The 9,143-nt window shown below is 49.0% G+C and overlaps 1 pseudogene; it reads right to left on the bottom strand.

Annotated features, from left to right (window-relative positions):
- Positions 1-866: 866 nt before the first annotated feature.
- On the bottom strand, positions 867-8,748 carry LOC146200423 (uncharacterized; annotated as a pseudogene).
- Positions 8,749-9,143: the final 395 nt, after the last annotated feature.

Raw genomic sequence — 9,143 nt, 5'->3', positions numbered from 1 at the left:
ATTCGCTACTTGGGAGGGCCAAGGGTCGCGCCTATTGTCGCCTTCTGCAGGACATTTAGTGAGCGCTTGTGGCAGTTCAAAAGGCTTCATTAACGGCGTCTCCCTGCATCCATGCTTGGCGCCACGGCGGGAGATCGCTGGACGAGCCGGCCGTAAAGTGGTTCACAGAAGCGTGCCGCTGTTGTTCCCGGCTGATAAGGACGCGTCTGCCGTTCGCTTCTTTTCGACGCCTCGGGGCGAAGGGACGAAACAAACTAAGCCTCCCGCGCGCACCGCGGGGCGCATTCAGCGCCCAAGAAGAGGGGAGAAAAGGGGAAAAAAAAACAACAGCGCTCGCTCCTTGGCCTCGGCGCGGGGGGGGTTCGACCGCCAGCTCGGCTCCACGTGCGAGTCGCTTTTCACTGCAGCCTTACACGTCCCTCCTAAGAGGGTAAATGAGCTTGGAATCCGGTCATTTACACACAAAAAGAAACAACACAGGCCGCCACATTCCTCTTCAGGCGACCATTTCGCCAGGCTACAGCGCACCTTAATCCGTCCCCACTGAGGAAACCCGTGCACTCGATGTCGGGAAATAAAACCAATACAAAACAACGGCACTGAAAACACGAAATTTCTTCATGACACAATGCCAAATCTTGCATTGCGCACAGCACTGTGCCATATAATTTGCTATACATGAGGCACATGTAAAGACACACAAAAAAACGCACTACAAGAGCGCGTGTTGGCTACGCAGAGTTCGCCATAGTCCGAGTTTCAGCACAAAGCACCCACCCGCGGCGCACAGTTGTTGCACGCTTCACCGTTCACATCCCAAAACACGGCGGGTGGCGGCAACATTCACGCCACTGAGGGGCCATGGCTCAATCATCTCGTTGCTCTTTTCCCCACCCGGAATTGGAGATGCGAGACAGCGCATCTGCATTACCATGGCAGGCGCCTTTACGATGTGTAACTACCACATTGTAGCGTTGTAATGCCAGCGCCCATCTTGCCAGTTTCGCCCCATGAGGCGTGCTCGTCGTCAGATAGGACAGGGGATTGTGGTCAGAAACCACGTTAACCTGAGCTGCAAACACCCGGTGATCAACTTTTTTGAGCGACCAGATGATGGCGAAAGCCTCACGCTCGATTGTTGACCAGCGGGTTTGAGTTGGCGTGAACCGGTGGCTGGCAAAGGCAATCGGTTCCTCTCTACCAGAATCTCCAATTTGCGCCAAACAAGCACCGGCCGCCACATTGGACGCATCCGTGAAGAGCCAATACGGCTTGCAGATATCAGGAGTGTTTAACGCTGTTGTTTCGCAAAGCGAAGTCTTAAGTTTCTCGAAAGCTCGCTGCGCTTCCGGATTTCAAGGGATCGCGTTTGGTACCCCTCGCTTCGTTAACGACGTGAGTGGTGCAGCGACTTCAGCGTATTTCTGTACATACTCGCGGTAGTATCCACATAGCCCCAGTAGGCTCTCCAGCTGCTTTTTCGTGGTAGGTGGCACAAGGTTCTGACTAGCAGCTAGCTTTTCGGGATCCGGCGCGTGAGTACCACCGCCTACTACATGTCCCAGGTACTTTATCTGTGCCTGCGCGACTTCGCATTTCTCGGGACTGACCTTGAGCTTAGCCTCGCGAATTAAGCCAAACACAATCTTTAAATGCTTCAGGTGTTCCTGCCAAGAAGCCGAAAAAATAGCAATGTCGTCAAGGTATGCCGCAGCATAGGCCTGATGTCTCGATAGCAGCGTATTCATCATTCGCTGGAAAGTTGCTGCCGCGTTTTTTAAACCAAATGGCATGACGCGCCAAGCATATTGCCCTTCGTGGGTTACAAAGGCCGTCAAGTGTTGGCTTCCGGTGGCCACCGGTACTTGCCAATAGCCTCGACGCAAATCTACCACTGTAATATATTTGGCGCGGCCGACCCTCATGATTAACTCCTGCGGGGGTATCATCGGGAATGCATCAGTGCGCGTGGCCGCGTTTAGCGCGCGGTAATCGATACACATGCGCACTGAACCGTCCTTTTTCCCTACGCACACCCCGGGATGAGCATAGTCGCTTTCAACCGGATATATGAGGCCCAGGTCTAACAACTCATTTACCTGCCGGCCTACCTCTTCCCTAAGGAGTTCAGGCACTCGGTAATTGAAAGCGCGCTTTGGATGATACCCGTCATGAAGCTCGATTTTGTGCAGTCCTACCTCCGCGGCTCCAGGGGTTTCAGTGAATAGATCAGAATAACCGCCGAATAGTCTCACGATTTCAGCGCGCTGCTGGAAGCCCAAATGTGCCAGTTTCTCGAGTTAGACCGAAAAGAAACCCGGGCGCGCGAACGAGGGGCGAGGCGTGCACTCGATCTCTCCGAAATCTGTATCTTCGTCAAAGACTACCCCGACGTGACTAACCCGAGCGTAATAAGGCCGAAGCCTGTTGGCATGCACGAGCGGCGCGGCTCGCGCACCGGTATCGACTCGGTAAGAATTCTGCCTTTCACGCGCTGTTATCGCGTAGGGGCCGAGCCATTTCGGAGAAAGTTTGCTGCCGCGGTCAGTGTCAAAAACGAGAACCTTGTCCCCCACATTGAAAACTTTGTTGCGGGCCTGTCTATTGTACGCTTGAGCATAGCTCCCCTGGCGCGCGCTCGCCGTCAGTCCCGCCACCTCCGCGGCTATCTCTAGCTGCTCACGTAGCTGTCTAAGATATTTCGCGGGCTCTTCTCTTAGAGTGGCAGGGAGCGGCTGTTCACATGTCCAGGCAAGCTGCAATATGGCCAGCGGCCCCGTGGGGTTTCTGCCAAATAGAAGTCGGAAAGGAGCCACCCCCGTCGTGTCATGGGGGACTTCCCTATATGCCCAGAGAACGAATGGTATCAGCTTGTCCCAGTTTTTTGGGTCCTTTTCTATGACGTGGCAAAACATGTTTTTCAGGACACGGTTCCACCTTTCCACGGTCCCATTGCTCTCAGGGTGTTCGGGAGTCGAAACCCGGGGGGCACACCCTAACCTCGCCAACATTTCTTGCGTAAGCTGTGCCGTGAAATTAGTACCCTGGTCTGAACACACCACTTCCGGGATGCCCGTGCAGCTACAAATGGTGAGTAGGGCGTCGCATGTTGCTCCTGTGGTCAGTGAATGCTGACAGACCACCTCGGGCCACCGCGTGCACAAATCAACCAGACAAAGAGCGTACCGATGCCCCGGCCTGAGGGTACTTCGATTGGCCCGATAATGTCCACATTCACTGCCTGGAAAGGGTGGTCTGGTCTGGTGAGGGGCGTGATAGGTATCCTATCTCTAAGTCGTCTGTTTGACCGGACCTGACACGCGTGACACGTCTTGCAGCGTAACGCCACATCCACCTCTAAGCCGGACCAGAAGAAGCTGTATTTAATTCTTGCCTTCGTCTTCCTTGGTCCCAAATGCCCTCCCCAAAGTGATTCGTGAGCCAGAGCAAGGACTTCTTCACGTCTACTCAGGGGTAGCACGAGCTGCTTTACTCTAGTGCCTGCGATCGAATCCCGGTGATATAGCAACCCTTCTGAGATTACCATGCCCCCTTTGCCTGCTTCAGCGTCTGCCCAAGCTTTCCTAAGGCTTTCATAAGACCGCTGGGCCGATCGGAACTCGTCGCGCTGCTTTGAGGCCATGCCCTCGTTATCATGCGTCGAACACTTGTCATTAGCGGACTGCGCGTCCTGGCCCGCTTCGTATTTCTCGCCTGATGTCACAGTCGACTCACTGTTCGGCTCTTCGCCTGTCTGAGATTCTCTCGCGTGAGCTCTATCGCTCATTGGGGATGAATCGGAGGTTTGCTCGCCCACCGTGAAGCATGCACTAGCTGGGTCGGTAGTCACTTGAGCTCCATTCGGAAGAAACAATCCGTCACTACCGCCGGAATGCACTAGCAGCTCCCAATCCTCACGTGAAAGCAGGCAGTCTACTCCCTCCGCGAGCTTGCTGGTAAGTGCGCATACAAGGTTTACAGCCTCCGGCTGTGCTACAACTGACGGTCGCCTCCTCACACCGACCGCGAGAGTTACTAGTTTAGCCTCTACAGTTTCTCCAAATGCTGACACAAGATTTACCTTGCCGCAAGGCTCCTGAAACTCTCCAGGCACGAGACTTTCTCTGACTACCGTAATTTCGCTACCGGTGTCTATGATAGCCGTTGTCGGCACTCCAGCGCATACTATATCTACTTGCTGTAGTTTCGATGTATGCACTTCTTCAGACGATCGGGGCGCTCTCATTTCTGCAATCAGCGTCCTGTCTAAGTGATCTGGCGCTAATGTCTCGGCCGTTCCCGTGTTGGCGACTGCTACTTTTTGTGCTCGGACGCGCCTGTCTGGTTTCTGCGCATTCTGAACAGCTCGGGGGCAGTCCTTGGCTCGATGGCCCACTGCGCGGCACACGTAACACAGCGCGTTTCGCTTGTCGCTACCTTCCGGGAGGGGTTCGGTTTTTCCTTTCTCGCCGTGAGCAGCCGCCTGTCGAAACGCGCGTCCCTTTCCCTTTGCCTGCTCGAACGTCTGCAGTATTTTCATTTCATTTTCATTTCATTTAATTACCCTAAAGGCCCAAGTGGGCATTACATAGGGGGGGAGAAGTCATAATAACATTGTACAAACGTTTCATAGTGTCATCACATGTTAACAACAAAAAAATGAGAAAAAGTGATATACAGAACTAACAAACAATTACAAACAATATTACATACGTAGATCAATGGCAACACGAGCACAAATCAGAGAAAAACAAAAATAAACGAGCGTAAAAACTATAAAACAGGCGTAGTTCTCAATTTATTAAACATTTCCGACTAAGCAGGGAACATCGTTTCCAAGGCTTCTCTAAATTTTTCATGGTTCGTGAGGCAAACAATATTTTTATTTAGATCGTTCCATTCACTAATTGAGAGATGAAGGAATGAATACTTTAACAAATTTGTTCGCGCAAAAGAAGGCTCCACTTTGTGATCATGGTCGCGGCGAGGAAAGATTTGAGTGGCCGGTTTTATTTTCTCGATGCTGTAATTTGAAGGGTTATAGTAAAGCTTGTGGAAAAATATTAGGCGATTAATTTTCCGCCTGATCTCTAAAAGCCGGAGACCTAACTCTCGCTTAATTAAAGAAATGCTAGAATACGAGGAATAATTGCATGCAATAAAACGCGCAGCTTTGTTTTGCAGAGATTCAAGTTTAGCTATTAGGTATGATTGATGAGGATTCCAGATAATCGAGGCATATTCGAGTTTCGGCCGTACGATTGTGTTATAAACAAGAAGTTTAGTGTCTTTGTTGCAATGACGTAATGACCGTCGCATGAAACCCAGGGTTTTGTAAGAGTTCCCTAATATGTTGTCAATGTGTGTGTTCCAAGACAGGTTGGCTGACAGGTATACTACTAAGTACTTGTGACTGGATGTGTTCTCAATGGCTAGGTTATCAATCTTATAAGTGTAGTAAATTGCTTGATTACGTGTTGTGAAACGAACAAGTTTAGTTTTTTTAATATTCATAGTCATCTGCCATTCAGAGCACCATTTGATTAGGCGTTGTAGGTCATTTTCTAGTTGTAAACATTCGGTGAGGTTAGTCACAGAGCGATAAATAACGCAATCATCTGCAAACAATCTGAGCGAAGAAGTAATGTTAAGAGAGATATCATTTATGTATATCAGGAATAATGTGGGCCCTAAGACGGAACCCTGGGGTACACCGGATTTTATTACCTGAAATGAAGATAGGGCATGCTCTATTTTAACGGCCTGTCGCCTATTGCTCAAATATTCCTCAACCCAATTAACCACTGTGCTATTAATGTTAATGTGCCTCATTTTAAGTAATAATCGTTTATGTGCTACGCGATCAAAGGCTTTTTCGAAATCAATAAATATGGCATCTATCTGTTCTAAATTGTGTAAACTGTAGTGGATGTCTGTAGTTAGCTCAAAAAGCTGGGTTTCACACGACCGCCCACGCTGAAAACCATGCTGGTTAGCAAAAAGTATATCCTCACTGATGAGAAAATTTATCATTTGGGAAGATAGAATATGCTCAAGTAATTTGCACGCTATAGATGTAAGAGATATGGGCCTATAATTACTTTTACTATTCCGATCACCTGTCTTATACACGGGAACTACGTAGGCAATTTTCCAGTCATCTGGAACGTGTGCTTCATCAAGCGATTGCTGAAAAATGCAAGCAAGAATTTGTGCCGAATTGAGTTTTGTAATCTTTAGCAGCTTAGCAGTGATATTATCAGGCCCAGGGCTGCAGGACGATGGCAACCGTTCAATCGCTTTAAGGACACCTCCTGTGTTTATGGTAATGCTAGGCATGATGTTTGTAGCATGAGGACTTAAGCTAGGTGAACATGTGGTTTGTTCGTCCTGATAAACACTACAAAAGTAATCATTGAGTTCGCATGCAACTTCCTCGGGCTCTAAATAAATACCAGAATCATGTTTAAGGTTCGGAAGTTCCCTCGAAGACGCAGGTGAAATGACCCTCCAAAATTTTTGTGGATTGGTACGCAAAAAGTTTGGCATATCAGTGTTATAAAAGTTGTCTTTGGCCTTCTCAATTTCTTGTTTGCATACCCTTGCAAAATCCAAATATTCTGACCAGTCAGCGTCAGTCTGACTACGTGAAGCTTTGCTGTACAACCGTTTCTTTTTATTTAGGGAACGTTTTATATCTCTTGAGAACCATGGCTGATCATTTGTAATGTGAATGCACTTTTTCTTTATATATTTTTCTTGTAGTCTTTTGAGTTCATCTCGAAATGTAGTCCAGTTTTTAGAGACAGTAGAACATTTATAGTTCTGCAAAAAGGAATGACAAAACATTTCAAACTCGCTGTTCAGGCCATCACAATCAGCATTAGCATAATCATAAATAATCTTTTCGCGTACAGATTTTTTTGGTGTACAAGACCTGAATAAACAGTGAATTGCATGATGGTCGCTGATGCACTCTATCACTTGCGTACTAATACTTTCGGGATGTGTTGTAAGAACTAAATCTAAGATAGCATCTGCGCGCGTCGGAGTCAGAACAGTCTGTGTCAATTGAAACAATGATAATAAGCTAAGAAAGTCTTTACATTCATTCGGAAGGCGCTCGTCTAATGTCGGAGTATCTTTCCACAGCAAATGAGGAAAGTTGAAATCACCGGCTAACAAAATCGCTGCATTTGCATACTGGAATTGCACATGTGATAATACGTCACACAGTTCGTCAGCGAAGTTCAGAGAATAGTCAGGAGGTCTGTAACAGGCACCAATCACGAGCGTAGTGGCTGGCAGGTAACAGGCAACAAATAAAATTTCCAATGGGCTATCAATATCAATAACTTTTGTGCTGATGTTTTTCCGTACGCCGATTAGAACGCCGCCACCTCTTCTGAGTTGACGGTCTTTTCGATACAAGAAAAATTCTTTTGAGAGCAAGATTTCCTTGTCTTCTATATCTGGGGTAAGCCATGTCTCAGTGCCTACAATTGCATCCGCAGCGCAAGTGTGTGTGAGGGTTACTACATCATCCTGTTTATTCAAAATGCTTCGAAAGTTCCCGTACAGTAATGAAAATGCGGCTTGGGCGTTTCGATGTGGCGAAGCATTCTGCAGTCATGGCTCCTCTACCTGCGCTGATATCTGACGAACGCAGCCATTAGCGGAATCATAGCAGTACTTTTTCTTGCCCAAGAAAAGTTTGTCAAATGAAAGGCGCATTTTTTCCTTTTCTTTGCGATTTTCGCGAGCGAAATCACGGAGCTGTTTTCGCACGAATTGGACACGAGGTGAGAAGTCCTCTTCTATCCATACCTTATCAGTTACGTCTTTTAGCTTAAAAGCGTTTGCCAAAATTTTGATTTTAGTTTTAAAACTAGCAAACCTAACAATCAGTATCTGTGACATCTCATCCGGTTTCACCCATTTTTCTCCCTCGCGGAGGCGCACATATTCCAAGCCCTCTGCACTTAGGCTAGCTTTCATCCTATCAGCAACGATGAGGGCTATCACCTCATCCTTAGTGTCTGCTTCCCTCGAACGGAGATAGTAGTGAAAGTAGGTTTTTACGCGGGAGGCGAACTGTGCCCATGTTTCCTCCCTGCGTTTAATGGCGCGTTCTAACCGGTCTAAGTACTCGGCGGGGGCGAGCTTTAGCTCGCTTAACACAGCAGTTTTTACGGACTCATAGTCGCTGCACTCATCGTCACTAAGACCGCGAAGCAGGTACCGAACACGCTCGGTAAGCACTGGCATGATCAAGTGTACGCGGCTGTATTCCGGTACATCGTACGTTGTGAATACCCTCTCCACTTCATCGAACCACAAGGGTACGTCCACGTCACACGGTAGCTTGAGTCCCTTAAGGACCTTGGCACACTGAGACACCGGGTCAAAGCCCGATCGCCGTTGCTCGTCGGATTCCGACATCACGGGGGACTGCCCGTCGCCTGTCGCACCCAATCCGAGCTTTTTCAACTCGAGGCGTTCTCGCGACTGAATTTTGAGCTCTTCCAATTGAAAATCGAGTTCCATGCGGTGAATCGCCATAGCCTCGGTCTCGGCCACTGCCGTTACTTTTCGTAGCGCGCCTGCCACCGGCTCGGTAATCGCCGCTTCCTCCGCTGATCCAGCCGTCGCATCCTGTTGTGATGCCTCAGCCGGCTGACCATTGCCCTCTAAACCATTCTCCTGTAACATATTCTCCTCTGCCTGTCTGCCAGCTGAGCACGCCATCATGCTTCTTGTCAACACCATACGCCCGTTCTACGCTTGAGCCATAACCACCTCAATGATACGTAAGGAATCCCGCTAACCCGTGCTGGTGTCGGTAGCGGCTGAAGTTGCTTCTCCGTTGTCGCCATGACCGGGGCTGCGGGATGGACGACGCCTCAAGATCGGGGCGCCAGGGTTCGTTGTTCCCTTGCTGGTACTCTGAGGTTGGCTCCCTCCAGGCCTCCCGGACGACTGCTACCAGCTGTTCGTCTCGTGATGCCTGGAAACTGCTGGATGAGGGCGATGTCCGCTCGGTGTCGTAGGTTGCCGAAACCTGTCGTGCTGCGCCAGTAATTTTATGCTCTCTTCCGCAGGTAGAGGAGAACTCGACAGGTTCCGCAAGTTCAGAAAGTAGG

Source organism: Amblyomma maculatum, chromosome 2, assembly GCF_055883805.1.
Source record: "Amblyomma maculatum isolate TAMU_Amacu chromosome 2, ASM5588380v1, whole genome shotgun sequence".
Taxonomy (NCBI): Eukaryota; Metazoa; Arthropoda; class Arachnida; order Ixodida; family Ixodidae; genus Amblyomma; species Amblyomma maculatum.
Note: the sequence above shows the minus strand (reverse complement) of the source record. Positions and strands in the feature narration are given on the sequence as shown.